The sequence below is a fragment of the Hipposideros armiger genome, unplaced genomic scaffold (genome assembly GCF_001890085.2).
Source record: "Hipposideros armiger isolate ML-2016 unplaced genomic scaffold, ASM189008v1 scaffold_514, whole genome shotgun sequence".
In the NCBI taxonomy this organism is placed as follows: Eukaryota; Metazoa; Chordata; class Mammalia; order Chiroptera; family Hipposideridae; genus Hipposideros; species Hipposideros armiger.
In genome coordinates this window covers 393770-416940 of record NW_017731864.1, presented here as the reverse complement: position 1 = coordinate 416940, position 23171 = coordinate 393770, and the positions used below count along the sequence as shown (strand labels likewise).

Sequence of the window (23171 nt, the reverse complement as noted above, 5' to 3'; positions counted from 1 at the left end):
TCCCATGCCTTTTGCCTGTTGTGAGGATCAAATGTCTATTAGAATAGTATGAAACCTAACGTGTCCCATAATGACAATTGTTGCTCCCATGTACTCATCCAGATTTGGAAATACTGTTTCCACAGATCTGGTCTCTGTTTATTCAGGTCTCCCTCAAGTATTACCCAAGTCAAAAGGAAACTTTGCTCCAGCTCAGGGGTCGGCAAACTGCGGCTCACGAGCCACATGCGGCTCTTTGGGGACGCACGTGTGGCTCTGAAGTAAAATCGAAAATGAAAATAAAGCTATCGTAGTTTCATTTATAACATTTTTAAAGGATATTATTCACATAATGGTGATTTCCTTTGCTTTATGGCTCTCGAGTAATTTTTAAATTGTTGTGAGGGACAGGATTGACTCTTCCGTCTCAAAAGTTTACCGACTCCTGCTCTAGCTCCTTCAGATGGAGATCTAAATATTTTGTCTTCTCTACATGGTACTCACATATCCATTGTATCACATTTCATTATATCAGTTATCAGGTGTGTATCTCCACGGAACTACTCAGTGACAGGGACCTACTCATATGTATTCTTTTAAGGTCTCTCGGCATTGGGCCCAGCTTTTCTGACAAATTAGTGTACAATAAATGCTGATTTGATATAGTTATTATTGAATAGAAGAAAGGTATGTATTCCTTGATTTTTCCTATATGAAAAGTATGTCCTTAAACTCTGATCTGTGGATGTGCCTGAGCTGGGGGGTGTTTGTAAACCATCTCACATTATACACAATTAATTATGTTTGTGGATTTTTCCAGGAAAGGGTCCAAAGTTCTATTACCTTCCCAGGGTAGCCTGTGTCCCTAAATAGTTTGGGAACCATTAATATAAAATATATATTTCTATGAACATCATTTTCCAAAAATTGTTCAATTTTTAAAATGGTATTGCCCCAGATTATACATACCTTAGACATTTGTTTCCTTTTCTTCTTGTTTATTCAGTTTTGCCCATTACTTGCTGCCTGAAGTATGTAAGCACCTTTTGTGAGTATTACAGATGCAGTATCTGCCCATGAGACAACAATAGGGTCAATCAAATTTCTTGAACAAATTATTTGATTCTCAGGTCAGCATATAATCAGTCTTGCCAGTTGAGAGATAGTCAATGATTATTATATTTGGAAAAATCAAATTGACTGACCCCCATTATTTGCCCAACTTATGAAGCATAAATGTCACCTAAGGTCTCCCCTCTTCCCCAACCCACCTCCCAAGAAAGAAATGGCTAAGTGAAGCAAGTAGCAAAATTAAAATGTGACTGTTTTGCAGCATGCATGAAATTTTCATTATTTCCTATTTAAGTACATTTGGTCTTTAAACAGGTATTTAAACCTATAGAAGAATAAGAAAAAAATTGGACCTGTTTTTTTAAATGACCAATATAGGATTTTTATTAATTATGTTATACTCATTAGAGTTAAGGTTTGAATTGATGAAACAAAGAGACCCAAAAGGCAATGGTTCTACAAAATAGAAGTTTGTTTTGTGTCACCTAATGGCACATGGCAGGAAGGACTTTTGGTTACCAGATGTGGCCTGGACAGTAGGGCAGCTCTGACATCTTCAGTTTGTAGCTTCCAAGGGTGCCTTCTCATTCTCACTTTCAGCTAGTAGAAAGAAAAGTGAGGAGCAATTCTAGAACAAGCACTTTCTAAGAAAATGAGGAAGAACTTGCACATTTCACTTCTGCTCAGACTCCACTGATGAGAACTTAGTAACATGGCTACACCTAACTTCCTGAGTACACCTGAGCCAGCTGTGCACCCGGATACAACTTATTACTCTAGAAGAAGTAGAATAGATTCAGTTGAAAAATAACAATTCTCTGTTGGACATGTAGAATTAGGATTTAGACACATGACTCAAAATTGGGCAAAACCAACTGATTTGGGGACATGGTGAATGGATTCTTTGTTTTTCTTTCTTCTGGAGACATTCAGTAATCTTGAGTATTGTATAAACTCAAAATAGTCTCAGTGTCCAAGAAGAATATAAAAGCCACTTAAAGAAATTAAGAGAATGTAAGTTTGGGTTTCAGCACAATAGAAAAACGATGATGACCAGGACCCAGAGCTAAGTCATCCCTATTTGGACAAGATGGGTGATCATGAAAGATCCAGGTACAAGGTAATAAAGAAGATAAGAGAGGGCAAGCAGTAAGGATCTAGATAGGCATGTGTCCATGGCTAAGGTGCACAGTCCTGTAATTCCTGAAAAATCTGGAAAGGGCAACCAGGAAGTTGAGCTGAGAACCAGAGCAACAGGTAGACATTTTGTTCTAGAAAATGATGCTGCAAGAACCCTGATAGATGACCACAGACAATAAAGTAAGAGTCTATTTACTACAATCAGGATGAAAAGAAAGACCTAGATCAGCTATAAAGGAGATGAATATAGTGTGACCCAGTTAAACACTAAGGTTCTTGTTAGTTATTATTCTTAGAGACTTAATAAGGTCCCACAGGCTAAGATAAGTGAAACCTGCAGGTGTCATTAAAACAACCCAGATACAGATTGGAGGAGTTGCAAAGGGTCAAGGAGATAAGCCATCTTACCTTCTCAGATAAGACTGAATAAATCTCTAATTTCTGGGTGACTTTGAAGAATAAATGGTTACTTTTTAGACTGAGAGTCAAAGGGTATAAATTAGGAGAAGAATCAAACTTAAAAAGATTTCTAGGGCCGGCCAAGTGGTGCGTTGGTTAAGAGCTGGCTTGGGACACCAGCTCTGAGCAGCAGAGCCCCAGTTTGGATCCCACATAAGGGCCATTGACACTGCCCTTTACAGCTAAGATGCTGAACAACAGCTCAACCTGGAGCTGGGCTGCTGTGAGTCTCTGGAGATGGCATAGGCTGCAGCCCTTGCTGCAGTGGGCTGCCATAAGCTACTGTGTGTGGCCAGCAGCCAGCATGAGCTGCCAAGAGCCGTCATGAGCGGCCGTCCAGATGCTGGCGACTGATCTGCCTTGCCCGGGAAGAGCGCAATGATAATACCAACATGGGCCAGTGAAGCAACATCCTCCACAACTAGACTGACGAACAATAGGACAGCAACTTGTCTGTTCCCCTTCTTCAATTCCCCAATGCTGTTCCCCTCCCCCAATTCCCCAATAAAATCTTAAAAAAAAAAAAGATTTCTAAACAACAAATGGTGCTGGAAGGACAAGACATCCACATGCAATAAAAAAAAAGAAAAAAGAAAAAAAAATAAAGAAAAGAAAAGAAAAAAGAAAAAGAACCTACACACAGACTTTAAATCCTTCCTAAAGACTCCAAATGGACTGCAGACCCACATTTGAAATATAAAACTATACAACTCCTAGAAGACAGCACAGGAGAAAACCCAGATGACCTTGGGAATGACAATGACTTTTTAGATACAACACCAAAGGCGTGATCCATGAAAGAAATAGTCGTAAAGTTGGACTTCCTTAAAATTAAAATCTCTGCGCTACGAAAGACAATCTCAAGAGAATGAGAAGACAAGCTACAGACTCAGGAAAAATATTTGCAAAAGGCATGTCTAATGAAGAGCTGTTATCAAAAATATTCAAAGAACTATTAAAACTCAACAAGAAAACTAAAAACCTGATAAAAAATTGGCAAAAGACCTTAAGAGACCCTAACCAAACAAGACATACAGATGGTAAATAAATATATGAAAAGATGCTCCACATATATGTCATCAGGGAAATGAGAATTAAAATAATAATGAGACACTACTCCACACCTATCAGAATGACCAAAGTCTAAAATACTGACAACGTGAAATGCTGGTGAGGGTGTGGGGAACAGGAGTTCTCACTGGCTGCTGGTGGGAATATAAAATGGAAGACAGTTTTTGGCATTTTCTTAAACAACTAAACATACTGTAACCACGTGATCCAGCAACTGTGCTTCTTGGTATTTACCCAAATGAGCTGAAAACCTATGTCCACACAAAACATGGATATTTATTATTAGTTGCCCAAACTTGGAAGCAACCAAGAAGTCCTTTAGTAGGTGAGTGGATAAATAAACAGTGGCACATCCAGACAATGGAATATTATTCAGTGAGGAAAACCATGAGCTACCAAGCCACGAAAAGACACAGAGGACACTTAAATGCATATTAATATGAGGGAAAAAGCCACTCTGAAAGGGCTATAGACTGTATGATTCCAGCTACATGGCATTCTGGACACAGTAAAAAGATCAGGAGTTGCCAGGGGATGAGAGCAGAAAAGATAAATGAACAGGCAGAGAACAGAGGATTTTTAGGAGAGTGCAAATCCTTTTGTATAAACCATAATGGTGGTCACACATCATTATATGCTTGTCCAATCTCATAGAATGTACAACACCAAGAGTGAACGAAAATGTCAGCTATGGCCTTTGGGTCATTATGTTGCATCAACGTAGGTTCATTGATTGTATCAAATGTCTGGTTCATGATGTTAATAATGAGGGCAGCTATGCATGTGTGGGGGCTGCCAGTATATGGGGAATCTCTTTACCTTCCCCTCAATTTTTCTGTGAACTTAAAACCATGGTAAAAAGAAGTCTTATTGAAAAAAATAAATTAAAAGAAAAGATTTCTAAGGAAGGAGTGGAACATTACAGTAAGTGTTGAGGGCTGATTGTAAAAAATCAGCGATGAAGGGCTGGCCAAGTGGCTCAGTTGGTTAAGAGCTAGCTCAAGTGTTTGAGCTCTGAGCAACAGCGGTTCGATGCCTGGCCCGAGCTGAGCAGCCGTTGAGCTGCCAACAGGTGGCAGGATGGCTTAGCTGAAAAAAAAAAATCAGCGATGGGTACAGTTTCAATTGAGGAAGATGAAAAAGTTTTGGAAATGGATGATAGTAATAGTTGCACAACAATGTGAATTACTTAATGCCACAGAGCTGCATACTTAAAAATGATCAAAATGGCGAATTTTATGTTATGTTTATTTTATCACAATAAAAACAGAATTTTTTAAATTTAATATATAAAGACTTTAGAAGAAATGATGGTTCATGTTTTTAAAAATGTGCATATGTCAATTGTTAACATTTAGTAAGTTAAAAAAACACAGCTCTCTAATGGGCCTATTAATGTTAAATATAAATTTTTTTTTTAAAGATTTTTATTGGGGAGTTGGGGAAGGGGAACAGACAAGTTCCTGTCGTTTTGTTCTTCAGTCTAGTTGCGGAGGATGTTGCTCCACTGGCCCAAATTGGCACCATCATTGCACTCTTCCCAGGTGAGGCAGATCAGTCGCCAGCTTCTGGACGGCCGCTCACTGCGGCTGCTGGCTACACACTATAGACCATGGCAACCCACTGCCACAGGGGCTGCAGCCTACGCCATCGCCGGCGACTCACGGCAGCCCAGCTCCAGGTCGAGCTGTTGTTCAGCATCTTAGCTGTGGAGGGCAGTGTCACTGGCCCTCATATGTGGGATCCGAACCAGGGCCCTCTGGCATCCCAAGCCAGCTCTTAACCAATGTGCCACTTGGCCGGCCCTAAATATAAATATTTTACTAGTTTACTCATGCCTGAGACCAATTATTGGAACTTGAAGGTTTCATTCTCTACATTAAACAATAATAATAATAATAATAATAATAATAATAATAATAATAATAAATCCCACGAAACTGTGATCTCAGGGGAGTGACAAGGAGCCCCAACCCAGACCACATGCTGCATAAGAGCCTCTGTTTTGCGTGGGCTTTGTAACTGGCCGCCCTGAACCCCTGCTGCCTCCTAGGTGTTCTCTTTCTGTGCTCTGTTTTGGAACAAAAATTAGATGTATAGCCATCTTCTTACACATCTGCTACAACAGCAAGCGCAGAGATGTTTGTCTATGTATTTGCAAATGCTAAGACTTAGATAAGGAGACAGGAAGGAAACCCACCTGGCCTCACCTCCCCTTCTCTGTTCACACCTGTGGTTGGCAACCTTGGAGATGACTCCTGATGACCCCACCTCCTGTCACCCGCACACTTGGGTATGTCTCTCCCCTCGAATAGGGGTTGAACCTGTGACTTGCTCCACATGAATTAAAACTGGCAGAAGTACAGGGATGAAACTGCCAAGGTCAGGCCACAAAAAGACTGTGACTCCTGTCCTAAGGTTCCTTTCTCATTCTCTTGCTGCCATGCTATGGAGGGAGCAGTTGCAACATTATGAGCGGCCCTGTGGAGAGGATCAGGTGGCAAGGAGCCCACGTCTGCCACCAACCAGCTGCCAGTGAAGAAGTGTGTCCTCCGGGAGAGAGAGCTTGGAAATGAGCCCTCCGTGCAGCCCATGCTGATACCTACACAGGCACCCAGTGAAGGCGTGCTCCATCACCCTACCGCAGAAACCATGAGATAAGAAGTGTTCATTGTTTTAATCCACTAAGTTTTGGGAACTTTTTCTTCACAGCAGTAATAACTAGTATCCACCTGGATGGTGCACATCAGTGATTCTCAAGCAGGGTGAGAGACTCTGTGCTTATCCAAAAACATTACTAAGGTTGGTGCCCCCTCCTCCCGCCCCCCCCCCCCCCCCAATTCATGATCATCTCCTCTAGAGCAGCAGGGATGTTGCTGGGAGCAGCTGCCACACCAGAGAGTACATTTTTCAGCTCCACCTCCTCCCCTTCCCAGGGATGCAGGGCTGTGTGACTAGTTCTCACTCTGGAACATGTGTGGGAGCAATGGGCAGGCACTTCCAGACCCTGGGGGACACAGATGTGCCGTCTCCACCCTCTCTGCCAGGCTGGCTTCCTGGATGAGTGTGAAGAGCAGGGCTGACTTGCTCATGGAGAACAAAAACATTTGTTCTCAATTATTATGAGCAGAATATCTGTTCTGCACACAAAATGAACTTTTAAAGCCACTAAAACGTTCGGGTTTGCAGTTTTGTGTTTTAGTAGCTTAGCGTTTCTCTAAATAATACAGGGGTACAGGAGCACAGCTTTAAAAAAAAACTGTATGAAATGAGATGTAGCCTGCATGGAGAGTGTCCACATCTTCAGCAATGTCTAAAGACTAAAATCTAAGTGTCTAAAGGCCAAAATTGAATGCATTTATCTTTCAGGGCAATGCACCGGTTCTTCTAGGTAGGTGTGGCCTCTACGGCAAGGCAAAGAGAGACGATCACATGACATGCATTAGAGTTGGAGATGTTTCTCATCCCATCATCAGGAGGGAGAGGAAAAAGGAACAGCTTTGTGAAGTTCTTGGTTTTATCTCAATTTTCTTGCCACAAAAAAGTCCTGTTAAGTATAGGAGAATGTGGGTGGTTTAGTATTTTGAACTGATTCACAGAAGAACAAAAGGAGAAGGAGAGGAAGAGAGAGAGAGAGAGAGAGAGAGAGAGAGAGAGAGAGAGAGAGAGAGAGAGAGAGAGAGAGAGTTTGTGTAGGGAGAGAGATAGAGAAAAGGAGAAGGGGGAAGGGAAGAGAGAGTTTGGGTAAATATTGCTCTTTTTTAGCAACATTGGACATTTCTTAAACCATTTCTGCAAAATACTAAAACTGAGGATCTTAACTTGGGGTTCAAAGGAGCTTCAGAGGTTTTCAATTCCTTAACAATTCCTACAAAATTTCAATCTTTACACACACACACACACACACACACACACACACACACACACACACACACATATATATATATATATATTGGAATTGATGACCCGTTAAAAGTTTAAGAACTACTTCCCTAAAGTGACTTTGTTCATATTATTTGGGGCATTTTGATTTAATTTTGTTCTTGCCAATTTTTTTCACCTCCTTAAAAGTCTTCCTTAAAAGTTATTACCAAAGGGAAATTTTATAAAAGCCAGATGAAGAATGTGTTTTTAAAAGAGTGTTTGAACAATGTGTTTGAACAAGTCTCGTTCTGTCTCCATGTTGCTTTCTTAGATTATAAACTTGATTAAAACAGAAACCATGTCTTTCTTGGAAGCCTTCTTTCATCAGAATACCCGAAAACAGGTCCCATGCAGGATGGAGCATAAAAAATGTGATTGGATCCTACTGATGAAATGTCTAATCAGGTTCACTCAGGAGTCAATGGAAATACTAGAAATAAAAATTATATTTTCTATTCCACTGCTTAGTTAATAAATTTTGACAGACACATGTAATTATTTTAGATATAGGAAGACAAAACGACAGATGAGAGGAAACAACTGATAAGATGTTATTGACTTAAATAAGGAAGCTAATCTTATGTGATGGATGGATTGCACATAGGAGCTTGAGGTGAATATGATGATTCTCTTATCCCCATGTCGGGTGGCCTATTTAAATGGAGGGTCAAATATGATGACTTAAATCATGTCTTCTATGCATGTTGTGTGTGAATGATGCTGTTCTTGAGCTCAATTTTGCTCCACTGCCCCATATATCTTCTTTTTGACTCAAATTGGCCTGAAGAAGCCCAGAACAAACAAGACCAATGGTATGATTTTACCACCAGATTAATTAAAATCTCCTTTCTCCTGGGGTGATGCAGTGACAAATTTGTGGGTGATTATTAAGTAAACAATCTAAAAATTAACCCACATTTTTACTTCAAGGATTCTTCAAGAGAGGATAATAAAAAAAGGGAACAATAATCCTGGATGGGAATTTTAGCTAAAATCTGTGAAAACAAATTAGTTACTAATCACATCTTATTAGTGGATTTTTTTTAAAGTAGCTGTTTTATGAATGAAACAATTCTGCCACTCACTGTGTAGGGAGAATGAATTTTATTAAGTTGATTGGCTTGGACATGAGAGAGCCTTAGAGAGATGACGAAGTGCTAGATTTGGATTCTGATCTACCTGTATCTTGCACATGATTTCAGATGTCAGCACAAGAATTTAGGTCGAACATGGTGCCAGTGCTCTCTAGGGAATCTACTGTAACACTTGACTTGCAGGGGGACAGAGATGGGAAAATGGAGAAACTCGGATGATGCTTCTTTTATCTGCCTCATGTCAGTGACGAGGCTTGACCACCGAGAATGACAGTACAGAGGAAGGTCCTGACTGCCAAGAGGCTTTATAGAACACAGAGCAGCTCAGCTCTGGGATGTAGGTATAAAGTGCAACACGGTTGGAGAGAAACCCACCTCCTCACTTCTGACAAGAACACACCGTGATTCAACTGGTACAAAGAGAGCTGAAAAGGAGACAGAGCATCTTGGCATCTTGCATATTTGCAGTTTGGGGATGCTCTGGGACACAACATCCCTGGCCAGGGAGCAGTGTGCCCGGTGATGTCACCTCCAGACACATCCTGGCAAGGCACATCCAGCTGGCATGCAGTGGATGCCCCAATGACAGCCAGGAGGAGGCTTCCTCCTAAGCACATGGGAAACACTCCAGGGTATAGGAGAAGCAAGGAGGAGATCACAGGCAATAGACCTCACAGAGTGCTCCTGTGCCTCAGGATTTGTGCTGATCTGAGGCTGGGGAACTGGGCTCTGAGACTCCCTTGCTCATTTGTCACATCAGCCATTGTCAGGGGCCTCCTGGCAAAACAGCTCAGGTAGGTCAAGGACAGTCCTCTGAAGAAAGCTGCAGGTGCGAGTTCTTAGGAGCAAGGCCTCAGAAGCTAGGGGAAGGCATGCAGAAATGATGGAAAGGACTTGGGGGGACCCCGGATCTGGTGGGGAGCCCCACCAGCACTTGCTACACCATCTTACTCAGAAATAGCTGGGGCTGACTTTTGAGGAAGTGATACGAATGCAGGGGGCCTCTATGCCTAGGCAAGGGCTAGGTAGCATGTGTGACTGCAATGTTAGTGTAAATATGACCTCAGGTATAATTGTGGAGTGGCGAAGCCCTGATGGGTTACATACATATCAAAGAATTTCAGAGCTGGAAGGGACCTCCTGCCTCACATCTGAGAATGCTTCCCTTCCCCATTTTGTGGCAATGATACTGAAGCACCAAGAATAGTAAATGATTTGCCAAAGGCCAAATAGCTGACTAGTGGTAAAGTCAGGATTCAAAGTCATGCTTTTTTTTTTTTAATTATACTGGATACAAGATACATTGTGATACAGAAAAATTTTGTAATTTGAGGATTTGCAATTCTGACCCTGAAAATATATCAAGGATGCTATCCCCTCTTTCATGCAGTCTGATGGAACTTTGGCACCATGCACTGATGAATCTTATATTTGTTTCTTCTTGTTCATATTATTATATTATTTAACATTATCTCAAATATTTGTTTTAATATCTGCCTACATTCAATTGTGTCTATTACTCTCATTCTGTAGCACCAGCTATTTGAGCTTTCCATTTTCTTTACGTCTTGTCAGAAGAGAGACTGTCATGTCTCCTTGTCCCCTTAGGGCCAACTTTCCTGAAATAAATTCCTGTTTTTCCTTTTTGGAAAATTGGGCAACCCATCTCTGACTGTCTGGCCCGTTGCTTCCTTGAGCTCTCATAGAATTGCTACATAGCTCATCAAGCTTTACTTCTCTCAAAAGCAGAGGTGACACAGTGATGTCTTCTGTAGCCTTATGTGGAAGAGAGAGAGGGGGAAACAAAATGATGCCTTATGAAGCCTGAGGTTGGCTGTGGAGGATCCCACAAAGCAGCTGTGGCTTTAGTATTAAGGTGAACAGGTGGTTCTGTGAGCATGGCCAATGAAAGAGCCCAACATGCCCTGGGCCAAGGCCAGGGAGGAAAGGCCATCAGAATAACAAAAATAGTTGTTCTGAGTGACCCCGAAGGCCTGCTGCAGAGTCACATTCCTCTCAAGGTGAGCCTGGCTTGTCCCTGCCCCAGTTATCACATGGACAGAGAGGGTGTTTTCCTTGGTGTCCAAACTACTCTTAGGCCTGATTCAAAGGGAATACAAGGTCACGGATAGTGGCTTTGAATGCAGGACACTTCTTTGAATTTCAGATCTGCCACTGGCTCCACAACATTATGATTTAGGTATGACATGCCTCAGTTTACCCATTTTACAGCATAGTTTATATCCTTACAGGAAAACAACTGTACCAGAACATTACACATATTACACACAACACACATGTCTATATAGAGACATACACATATGGTTTGCGGGAGGTTGGGAATCATTAGAGTATTAGAAATTAGAAATCCTAGGTCTCCTTGGTGACAGTGACAATCTTTAAATTTCCCTCTGTAGCTTTTTCGTCCTTGGTTCTATTTCCCTCCCCCCTGAGCCACTTTTTTGTACTTAGTGCTGCATTCATTTTTATTTTCTTAGTTTACTTTTGTTCGTTTATTTTTTTGTTTTTTTGGGGGTAGGATACATCTAAAGTCTTCTCTGTGTTAAAGTATAGAGAAATAAATGATCTCCTTCAAAACCATTTGAATCATCATCAAAAGTTTCGACCCTCTATGCATACTCTTAAGAAAGTAGTTTTATAATACAGTTTAGGATATGTTTCATAGAAATAATTAAAATTAAATCAAGTGTGGGGGCTTGGAGTAGTCACATTCAGTTATCTGGAAATTCCAGTTTTGCAGCACACTATGATTCCGTGCCATGACAGATAGATGAGACGATGCTGTATTAGAATTAAAATGTTGATTGTCAATTTAGAAATAATGGGATTAAAAATACCATGAGGAAAAATAGAGGTACATATTCAAGAAGTAAAAGTAAAGAGACGATTGAGAGAGTGTATAGAAAGAAGCAGCTTCTTAGTTCAGAAAAACAGTCTATAAGACTTAAGTTCGGATATTTCAGAGACACTGAGGAGGTGGCCATTCTCTCTACCACTCTGGAGAGAATATCTTGGACAGCAAACATCATCATAGGGCACTTCATCATCAGTAAGAGAGCCAACTGGAGGGATTATAGAGAAACCCTGGGAAAGTCGGTATGGTTTATGATAACCTTGAAAGAAATTGAGAAGGTCCCACTTACTTGGAATTTTAGGTTGGCCTTATATTTAAGTTGTACTTTCCATTATTTATAAGTGATATTTTCTAAACAAATAAACAAAAATGAACAAAACAAATCCTTACATACTTTTCCTTTTGATATGACTTAGTAACTACTTTGATTCTTGACATACTACCTTTGGTAGCTATATGTAGTTAGAGTCTTTCTTGCAGTTAATATTAATTATGCCATATGATAATCATAACAGTGTAATACGAAAATTCCAATAATCTGTAGACATTAAAAATAACTCAGTAAACTTTTAAGAGATGTGATTTGCCTAGGCCAAGGCCATTTTTCTCTTTTCCCCTGATCACAGTTTAGTTTGGCATCCAGTCTTTCATCATTTTACTCAGAGGCTGATTTTAAAAATAGACCCTGATTGGTCTAAGACAATGATAATCCAACTGTAGGTCACAACCATTTACATATATTAAAATCAAATTAGTGAGTTACATTATCATTTTTAAATGATACAAGACAAATTATTAGTGTTTCATATAGACTAGATTAAGGGCAAGAAAAAAAATTTTAAACTATTATGTAGGGCCGGCTGAGTGGCGCAATGGTTAAGAACTGGCTTGGGACGCCAGAGGGCCCCAGTTCGGATCCCACATATGAGGGCCAGTGACACTGCCCTCTACAGCTAAGATGCTGAACAACAGCTCAACCTGGAGCTGGGCTGCCATGAGTCGCCAGCGACAGCATAGGCTGCAGTCCCTGTGGCAGTGGGTTGCCATGGGCTACCGTGTGAAGCCAAAACCGCAGTGTGCGGCTGTCCAGAAGCCGGCAACTGATCTACCTCTCCCGGGAAGAGCGCAATGATGGTGCCAACTTGGGCCAGTGAAGCAACGTCCTCCACAACTAGGTTGAAGAACAAAAAAAACGACAGTAACTTGTCTGTTCCCCTTCCCCCAATTCCCCAGCACTGTTCCCATCCCCCCAATTCCCCAATAAAAAAAATCTTTAAAAAAACAAAACAAAACTATTATGTTTAACTACATACTGAGCCTCAATGTAAAAACATATTTTTACTGAGGATCACAGTTGAAAAATTTGAAAACTATTGCTGTGAACAAATCATCACGGTCCTGTTTTCCTTGTGATTGGTTTATTTGTGCATGTGCAACAGAATTTTGAAGAATGGGCTTTGAGGCGACATTTTCTAAGTGTTGTCCAGAAAAGTGTGTTCTTGGATTATAGAAATCACAAGGTAAGTGACAATCTCATTTTTTCCTCTGCATGTTTTCATGTGTGCAAATGATAACCCAGAACTGCTGTAGCTTCTTGCAAACGAGATGAGCTGGCCTGTGGAAGAGCCAACCTCTTGAGTATAACAAAGCCAAAAGATGAAGTGAGCCTGGCTTATTAATGATGGTGTTGAGCTGCCAAGTGTACTCTGGTACGTCCTTTCCTCTAAACTGCTTGGTGTAAAATAATGCAGTTTTGTGACTAAGCTACTGGCTTTTGGGTTTCAATTTTTAGCAGCTGAATGAATCCTAAGTGATGTAACCACCAGCTGACATATTGGTGGAAACGCTGAGACCCAGACTAGCTTATTCAATAAATTATGTAATAAGTTACTCTTGCATGTGAAGTTCTAAGTGGTGGGCATATAGCTGTGAAGAAGATAAAGGAGCCTTCTGCCCTGATAGCTTATATTCCAGTGATGTAGACAAGTAATAAATAATGAAACAAATGGATGCCGTTAGATTATGATTAATCCTCTGAAGGAAATGAGTAGAATGACATGTTAGAGTAATTTATTTAGCTAAAAAATGCTTCTTTTAACAGAATAATAACCTTTCTGAAGAGGAAGAAGCATCGGAGCTGAAATTTGAAAGAGAATTTAGTCATGGGGAGAGTGAGGGAAAGATCATTCCAGAAAGAGGGACAATACAAATTATAGATTGCATTGCTAGGAGAGTGTACTCACATACTTTTTCTATTTTTAAACATTCAATCCAGAAGTTTAAAACCATGGTAAACTTTGCCCATTTATCTGTTGGTAAGAACTCTAATATCTCCTGGAAGGTACATTTCCAAATACTAGCGTTCACTTAATTATTGCTCGCTAGACTGATTATCCTTTAATTTACTGGATTATTGCGTATTAGAACTGAGCTCTGTTCTCTGAGCAGTGAGCTCCACACCTGGACATTGGAAGGGCTCAGTGATGGTTGAATAAATGAATGAAAACTCCTAGGGATTTTTATCCGTCTGATAATGACCAGTGGCTTGTGGAAAACCCAAAATCCCTGAGAAGGTTTATTCAGGTTACCATGGTACTGCTGGGAAAGCGTGTTAACAAGCCACAGGCAAGAGCCCAAATGTATGGCAATGCTATTTCTCCTTAATGATCCCCACTTCAGGTGCACTAGTGCATAAAACAAACAAATAAACAAAAAACTTTGGCTTTTGGTTTTCCCATACCAAATGTTAATGATAGAATCACTATGTTATGTTAGGAGATGTTTTTGGTGATTTATATGGATTTAATTTCATTATATCTCCATTTCTGATTTTATATAATTGCAATGTACCATATATATTAAACTTTAAAAGAGACCGATTCTGCGTTAGAAAAGGATCTTGTGCGTTGAGTGACTCACTAATCCCTGATAATTACTTCTGGAAAAACTTATCCTGATTCTCACTTCTTCTCTCCCATGTCTGAATAATTGATCATTCTTAGGAGTCTCCAGTGTCTGTGTAATGTGCAGTTCTGAGATGATAATGACCAAGTTTAGTATAGCATCATATTGGCTTGTGTCCACGAAATTATAAAACCATTTAATACAAGGTACAGGTTTTATTGTAGTTTTACTCCAGTGTATACCATTGGGTCCGGATACGCTGCGGTCTCAACACATTAAAATGAACAAAGATTAAAATTTCTGTAGAATTGTTTTATTTTCATGTTATTCACTGGACCTCTCTATATGCTCAGTTCTTTCCCATGTTCTTTATTGCAGCAACTTTCTCTTTTCCCTGCCTCTCCCTCTTTCAGCATAACCACCATTCATGACTCCTTAGTAGTATTCTACAATGTAGCAGGGCTTTAGAATTGGAACTTTGAATTTTAGCTGCAACTTACCGACCATGTGATCTTTAGCAAATTTCTTTAACCTCTGAGTCATAAGATGATGACTGAAGAGGGCGTTTTAAAACCTAAATCCTTATCAAAGTGAAAGACAAATAAATATTGGCTATGTGATCAGATTACTCGATTTTCTACTTTAGATATTTTATAATTCTCATTGTTACCTGATCTTTTTTTGTTGTTGTTGGTCTTCATTTCCTATATCAAAACTCATGAAAAAACTTCCAAAGTCCTCTATGCCTTAAACCTTACCCGAGGGAGATGCTTATACATGGGTAGCTCTGTCCTTCAGTTTTGCCTGAAACCAAATGGATAAATATAACTCATTTTAGGATTTAATTGGCAGGTCTACCTGGACAATAGACCAAAGCTGTGTTTGCTGATCTGATCTTTGTCATTGATAAAAGTTTTATTTTGCTCCCTTTTGAGAATTTTTCAACTGTTTTTGGATGTGAGGGGTATTAGTGTTTATTGAAGACTTTATTAAGACCTTAACAAGAGCTGTCATTTATTGAGTGCTTACTATTTACCTTGAGTGTTGCTATATGGTTTAGATACAGTATCTTCCCATAGATAATTATTTGAAGCACTGTTTATAAAAATAAACGGATCTCCATGTCCCAATTTAAACCTATGAATAAGATTTTCTAGGAGAGGCCTACTAGTCTGATATTCAACATATACCCTAGGGGAGCTTTATTTTCAGGGAAAGATTGGGAAATACTGACTTATGATATTTAATATGTACAGCAAAGTGGATCCAAGAAAGTTTCGTATATGGAAGAAGAATGGAAACTGTGTCAAGAACTATGAAGGGTCACCGGTTTTATTCTACTTGCAAGCTAGCAAGTTAATCTCCCAGAGTTTTATGGGTGATGGCAGAAAACACAAGCCTCCTGGATCAGAGACAAAGAACAGTTTATTACTCCCAGAATAGCAAACGTGTCAGAATTTTCTTTTGCCAGTCCTTTAAGCTCTAATTTTCATAGAGTGATACAGAGAGAACTATGAGATCCTCGCAGAGGCAGTGCATTATGTTACAGAAACTTGTGCTTGTTCCTGGAGACACCACCTCTGCCATCCTAGGCTGTTTGCTAGACACACATTCTTGAAGATAATCTGGAACAAAGCTAGTCAGTGCCTCGGCTCTTAAGATGTGTAGAAACGTAAGACTCACAATGAGCTGGACTCGGATATTTCAAGGAAGAGGAATGACTTAAACACAGGTTCAGAGAGAGGAAAGGATGGACACTATAAAGACAACAGCAGCAAATGTTTGAGTTTTGCAGTAGGCTGGACCAGCTATAAATCAGGTTTAAGTTCAGTAAGTTGAATAATCCATATACAGAGCTTCTGATGAATGAATTTGGTTCCTACTGCTATGGCTTCCAACAGAGCAAAAGCTACCATGGAGGTAAGGCTGGGCCTGGCTACCTTAAAGTCCATGACAGAAAATGCGTGTCTCTGCTCAGCTTTGAGATACATGTAGATCTTTAGCAATTGCCTGACAATTTGGTACACCATATACACATGCTGGCACTAAATCACGTCACACAATTTTCAGAAATAAACTAATGAATGATGGGACAGAATCAGAAAATGAGTGAGACCAATAACAACAGAAATATGTAATTACCAAGTTTACCAAATTATATTTATTAACTCTTAGAAAATAACCTTTAAACGACTCCACTATAAAAAGCAGATTGTGGGTCTTATAATATTTTATTTTGTTTTCTAACTGTGTGACAATACTAGAAATAAATTAATTGGCCATTCTTCTGTATCTAAACCTCAGAAGTCTCTTCCTTAGAAACCGAACTGATTCCAGTTTTGTTTCATTAGTAACTTTCTTTTTCATCTGTTTACTTCACATTTGCTTCTCTTGCTATTACCTTGTGCCAAAAGTATTGCAAATACACATTAAGATATATCATCTGGAACATCTTTCTGAAGAAGAGAAAGAAAAATGTGAGGGCTGATGGATTCAATGCAGGGCCCCCATCCAACATCTGTCACATCCTCTCCCTCCAGTGAGGCTTCTAGGTCATCGCAGATCTCTCTAGATTTAATCTGAGTGCCATTCAACCCTGGCCTTTTCCACAATGAAAGGGCTACTGAGGCTCGGAGGGGCTCCCTGGATGTTCAGGAAATGGTGAGATTTCCACCAGCCCTTTGAAGTGAAGTAGCTTCAGAACTGAGGGAAAACTTCGTCTCAATCTATGAAATAGGAAGGGGGCTGCAGTAACAGTAAAAAGAGGTAATATCACCAGCATTTTTCTAGCATTAGCAAAACCTTGAACACAGTTGGAGATATCACATGAGGGCAATGAGGGATGAAACTCATCGTGTTACTTACATATTTATCTTCAAAACATATAGTTCTCAAAAAGTCTCTTATAAACTGCTTTTATTCCAAAGTACAGAATAAGATTGAAATGCAAGTGTGCATATTGCTGATAATGACAAAAGTAGTAGTATTAACAAAAGTAGTATTAGCCATGTAGATTAAACTGGTAGCTAAGAAAACATTTTGTCAATAAAGGAATTGCCACTTCAGAGATAAAAATTTTTGTCCAACTCTGAGGATAGATGACTAGATTAGCCCACGTTTCATTCTGCAAAAAACTCCCCTATAGGGGCCGGCTGAGTGGCTCAGTTGGTTAAGAGCTCGCTCAAGAGTTTGAGCTCTGAGCAACAGCGGTTCGAGTCAGCCCGAGCTGAGCAGCCATGAGCTGCCAACAGGTGGCGGGATGGCTCAGTTTAAAAAAAAAAAAAAAAAACCCTATACTTCAATTAACATTTGTATAATTTTCTTTATAATAATTTAGAAAATGGCTAAATATATTATCTTTGGTGATTAACCTTTAGAAATAAGATAAAATGTGATAATTTCCCGGTAAAAGAAAATCTCTATTGCTTTCTCACATATTTACTGACATGGAGTTTTATAAAGTATTTGAACATATACACTGTTATTACAAAATTAGACTCGTAAAAATAGCACTTCTGAAGTCTGAACATATGCGCCTGAACAATGGTGAAAAGAGACACTTTATAGTCTGAAAACGTGAGCTCATGCTGTGGAACCTGGTCTCTAGCTATTTTACCTGCCTTGAATTAGGATTTAACTTTTGGCAAAAAGAGCCCTGTCTTCACATGTCAGGAATTGTCCTAACGCACTCAAGAATTCCACTAAGGAGTCAAGTACAGGAGAAATTGCTATTATCATTGGGAAACACTTCATGCCAGGACATAGGTAGTCCCTTCTCTCTTCTCGAAGCTTTGAGAAGACGTGGCTGGGCTGACGTAATTAGGCAAGGTGAAGAAGGATGTTCATATCAAAGCCAAAGAATATCTGCAGAAAAGAAAGAGCGTGCGGGTAATGTGCCCAATCCATTGATTCCTGGCTCTTACAACTCTGTGTAATTCATCTGTTGTAGCAGTTGGCCCTATTTAAAATGCCACGAACGAGCATCATGAAGCTTTTTTCATTTTAATTTTATTGCTTGGCTGGCTCATCCTTGGGAAACAAAGACTGTTCACATGAATTAGCCATTACACTGACATTCGCATTTGAGAGGAAAAAACCTGTAACATACTTTTATGGGGCAGTAAAAGAAGTATGCTGTGGTTATATGCATCTTCCTTACATATGATTTAGGTAGACATGTTGATTTAGATAGAGTGGTGATTTCTCTCCTGATTTCCCTCCTTTTTTGCCCCTCCCTCCTCCTTCCTCCCTTTTCTTCCTCTTTCTTTGTACAGAAACCTGCTGGGAAGCTACGTATTCAAAATAATAGTGATTGAATCAGAGGACTCCAGTCTGACTTATCAATGGTGGGCAGCTGCACATAGATGGTGGTAAATGTCATACCATGCTAACTGCCTTTCCTCCTCCTCTTCCTCTCCTCCTTTCTTTTTTCCTTATCTTTTCTTTTGCATCAGCACTGAGGTGTAATATTTGTAGAGGTTACTCAGAGGAGAAAGGAAAAATGTGATTTTTTTTAATCCAATTTTTTGAAATTAATTCTAATTGGGTGACCTTGGGCCATTGCTAACATCTGTAACCTGCAGGGCCTGAGAGCACCCATCTCATATGCTGGAAGTCATAATGATGATGTACAAGTAAAGTTCTTCATGTGACTCTTAGCCCTAGAAATGAGGATTATAGGCTAACTAGCATCATGGTTCTAATATTTTCTTCTGTTCTCTTTTTGTTTTTGTTTATCCTGTGTTTTTTGGGGGGTTTTTTTTCTTTGTCTCCATAACATCAACTTAGACTACTTGATTTGTTTCTGTAATTTAACAGGTAAACGTATTATAAAGGGACAATAACTACAAATACTCTCATAGATTTTAGAATAAAAGGGAAGATTTATTTTGAAGGTAGCATGATACAGCCCCATTTCCTCCCTAATTTAAATTTCTCTGTTATATATAAATCCAAAATCTCTCTTGTTGTCTAGTAACTGCTACAATATGATAAACTAGGATATGGATCAGGAAACAGACACGCCATAAATATGTTCAGTGTTCTCAAAGATGACAATTTTAAATGTGAAAACTGTGGAAGACATAAAATGAAGGAAATATGAAGCTCTTAAGATGGAAGAAAGCAGGAAACATTTGGATTTAATTCCCTCTTGGATCTATTCCACCAAAGTTCAACATAATGCAGGGCCTGAGCAACTGTGATTGCTCAAGTCTTCCCTTATCCTTTTAGTCTTCTTTGTACTTTTGCACTGTAGAATTATGTTAATGCACTTTTTTTAAAGGATTATAGCTCAGGCCAGTTACTAATATTACTTATTTTTTAGAGATTTTAAAAAAAAAGAAGAGAGGAAAGACAAACAATATTAGACTCTAGATGCATCTAGATGCGATTATTTAAAACTTCAAAACACAAGAAAACCTAGAAGGGTGTCGTGCTGGCAGGATGCATTTTGATGAAATGCTTTTGTCAAACACTTAAGAACAGTTTTTCCATAAAAAGTCCTGTGATCCGGAATCCCAAATGTACCTGCTAGGAAACTGGTGCAAGGAATAATGGGTGGCTATTGGGAATGTGAATCTACTTGGTAACTGTTCCAGAAAACATATTGTTGACTTGTACAATATTTTCTTTTTTACTATGGTTTTGCTTGTGAAAAAAAGAAGCTGAGAAAATTAATTTGACAATAAGGAAATAGTGCTACTTGTCCTTATCCATCAATTAAGTCCTATAGGTTTTCATATGCAAAACAAAGATCACTTCACCTAAAACTATTTTTCTTTGAGGAATATAGGGAGATTAAAACCACAGGGAGAAAGAGTATCCTGGAAGATGAGTACTTCCTAAAATTCTTCAATCTCCAAGTTTCACAAATGTTCAGGAAAAGATTTCTTAAGAAAATTGGAATATTTTCCAAATGGTCTTATTTTAGAATGTTTTGAAATATATATATAATTTTTACCTAAAAAAAACTAATTATTTGCTTATTTTAAAAATTATTTCGAGATTATTCTTACAAGAAAGAAAAATGTGGAGTTATTTTATAACACACACAGTCATATCAGCTCACTATTAAATGAGATTTAACAATTGGGAGCAAATCACATTTAATGTTTTTTTAACATTACCCAAGTAAGACCATTTTTAATAAATAAAGTATTCTTTCACTGTGTTGGAATGGTGACAAACTACATGACATTTTTACACAAAAAGCTATTAATATCATAAGACAAGCATTTATCAAATATGATAAAGATCAGAATAATAAAAATTCCCAGCCATTTCCAGAATTGTACTATGTTTTGATCTATTATATTTTATAGCTATTATATTTGGGGTAAGTATTGACTTGTGTTTGGGTGTTATGGTTATGCTTGTGTGGGCATGTGGGCATGCATTAACTCCACATAAGACAGAAATGGTTAAACACAAGTATAAGATTTAAATGTTTAATTTGCTTTGCTTTGTCTGCTATTTATTTTTGCTTTAAGACTGATAAACAAAGCCTATAAACAAATTGATGAATTTTGCTCATGCTCATAAATAATGTGGCATCATATATTTTATTTTTCCTGTTTTATGAAAAGATTTTTCACGCATTTTGAAAGTGGATTTCAGGACAAAACTCTAATATTTTAACTAAAAACAAGCAACTCGATTTGGCTATAAATGTAAGATATAATGCGTACTTAACTGTGCATATTAAGTTTTAATCTTATTGTCCTTTGTGACTACAAATCCACACCACATTTTCCTGTGAGCCCCCAAATTCCCACTGCCATTGCAAATTGTCATTTTTTATAAGAATGTGAAGCAATGTAAGTGATTTTTCTACAGAACAAGATCCTATAGGAACAGAACATAAGAAGCCATGCAATGATTTTTAAAACCTTATTGGTGCAATAATCAATATTCTAGCTTATATTGTTTTTTCTCTTGAAGGCAGAAAATCTGACTCTCAATCAAGTGAGTTTGTATGATGTTTTCAGTCAAATACTTTTAAGAAAATGTCAATTATTAACACGAGTAATTGTCTATTATTAAGAAAATGTCAATTATTACTCGTCTTAATAATTGACATGTATCTGCTGTTATCACAGGCCCTGTGTTGAAGGATTAATACAGAAATAATGTGACACAGAATCTAGGAGTGTTTGACTATTAGGAAAGCATAATATTTTGCAATGGTTTTCTCCACCTATTTGTCAACTATATCTAATTGATTATCGTCCTGTAACATTTTATTCTGTTTGTGAAACCCTGTCCTTAGCCATCTTCTTCTTCCAAGCACATATCATAAATTATGAAATCGATGGCATAGCTTGTCTGGCACACATAAAATTGATAGCTTCCTTTTCTTATATTAGCATAATCTGCCAATTTATTATGAAAGAGTGAATGACATGCTTGTGACTAGAACTGGTCACGACAGGTCACGAAAACTTATTGATGGTGTGTGAGGCACACTTTTTAATTAAAATGGAGGACGAGGTTGACTTGCCAAACACCCTTTCTCCTTACTCATCACGTTTATTGAGTCATGGATTTGCTTATTTATATTATTTTAAATTAACAACGATGAGTCAGGGTAGTGTACAGAAGACATGTCCCAGAGGAAAAAACACAAACTAGCATGATCTCTTTTCCAAAGCAAGCAAAAGTGCACTTCCTGGAAAAATACTGTAAGCAGATACGATATTAAAAACGATAACTTGGATGAGATACATTCTGACCTGGATGACGAGTCACTTTTAAACGAGCTCCTGTCCACTCCATGCCAACTCAGTTGTTTTAAGCAAGATCAGTTCTGCCACTTTCACCCGCTTTCTTTCACAAAGTTCTAACTTAGGCAACAGATTCCCAGCCCCAGTTGCAAAACTTCCTCGGGGTTATTGTGATCTCAAAGGATGTTGTGAAATTCTCGAGGCAAAATTCATGGCGAAGTGACTTTTTTTTTTTTTCCTCAAGTGAATTGTGTACAATAAAGGGGCCCCCTCAGAGGAGGGTTGGTGGGTGAAGTGAGAGGTTATGAATCTAGCAAAACGGTTCCCGGGTGTCAGAGCTGCAGGATGCCGGTGGCTGGCAGCGACTTCCACGTTCATCCCACAGACATCTGCGGGTGAGGGCACCAGATGAAAAGCCATGCGTCTTCTCTGTAATTTATGTGGCCACAGCATTCCACCGTGGCTGCACTGTGTTCAGCCCCACAGAGCTCACACGTATGGTTGTTTGCTCAGAAGAGTTTCCAAAAGACTCAAGTGCGCATGCTTTTTTTTTCTGTGAGAGAACGTCTTGCTGCTTTTTGACACCGTTGTGAGTTAGGGTCTTCTCTTTCGTTTGATGTGGCTGGTTTATTTCAGAACACATGTCTAACTTCTAGCCCCTGGATTAAATCTATCTTTCCAAGACGCCTTTGACATGTTAGAAAAGCTCTCCTCCTGTGTAAAATGGGTCAGAACCCACCTCTTGGGCTGCTGTGAGAAAAGAGTTGTAAATACTCTGACAAAATTCTTTCTGGATAGAAGTTACTCCCTGAAGGTCAGTCCCTGATGGTTTCCTGATGGGAATATCTCGATTACCGCGGCCATTCCCACTCACCTTTGCCTCCCTAAGCCTGCGTATCCTCTCTGTTTTTCTATCACACGTTCTAGGTC

At 39.0% G+C, this 23171-nt stretch overlaps 1 long non-coding RNA gene across 1 annotated transcript in view; it reads right to left on the bottom strand.

Moving 5' to 3' along the window:
• LOC109396324 (uncharacterized) overlaps window positions 1-22353 on the bottom strand; it is a 28081-nt gene extending 5728 nt beyond the window's left edge. Inside the window, exons 1-3 of the long non-coding RNA XR_002126832.1 lie at window positions 22251-22353; window positions 1536-1650; window positions 949-1049 (exon numbers count right to left, since the gene is read on the bottom strand). This is a non-coding gene — a long non-coding RNA (uncharacterized LOC109396324). The remainder of the gene's footprint in view (window positions 1-948; window positions 1050-1535; window positions 1651-22250) is intronic.
• Window positions 22354-23171: the final 818 nt, after the last annotated feature.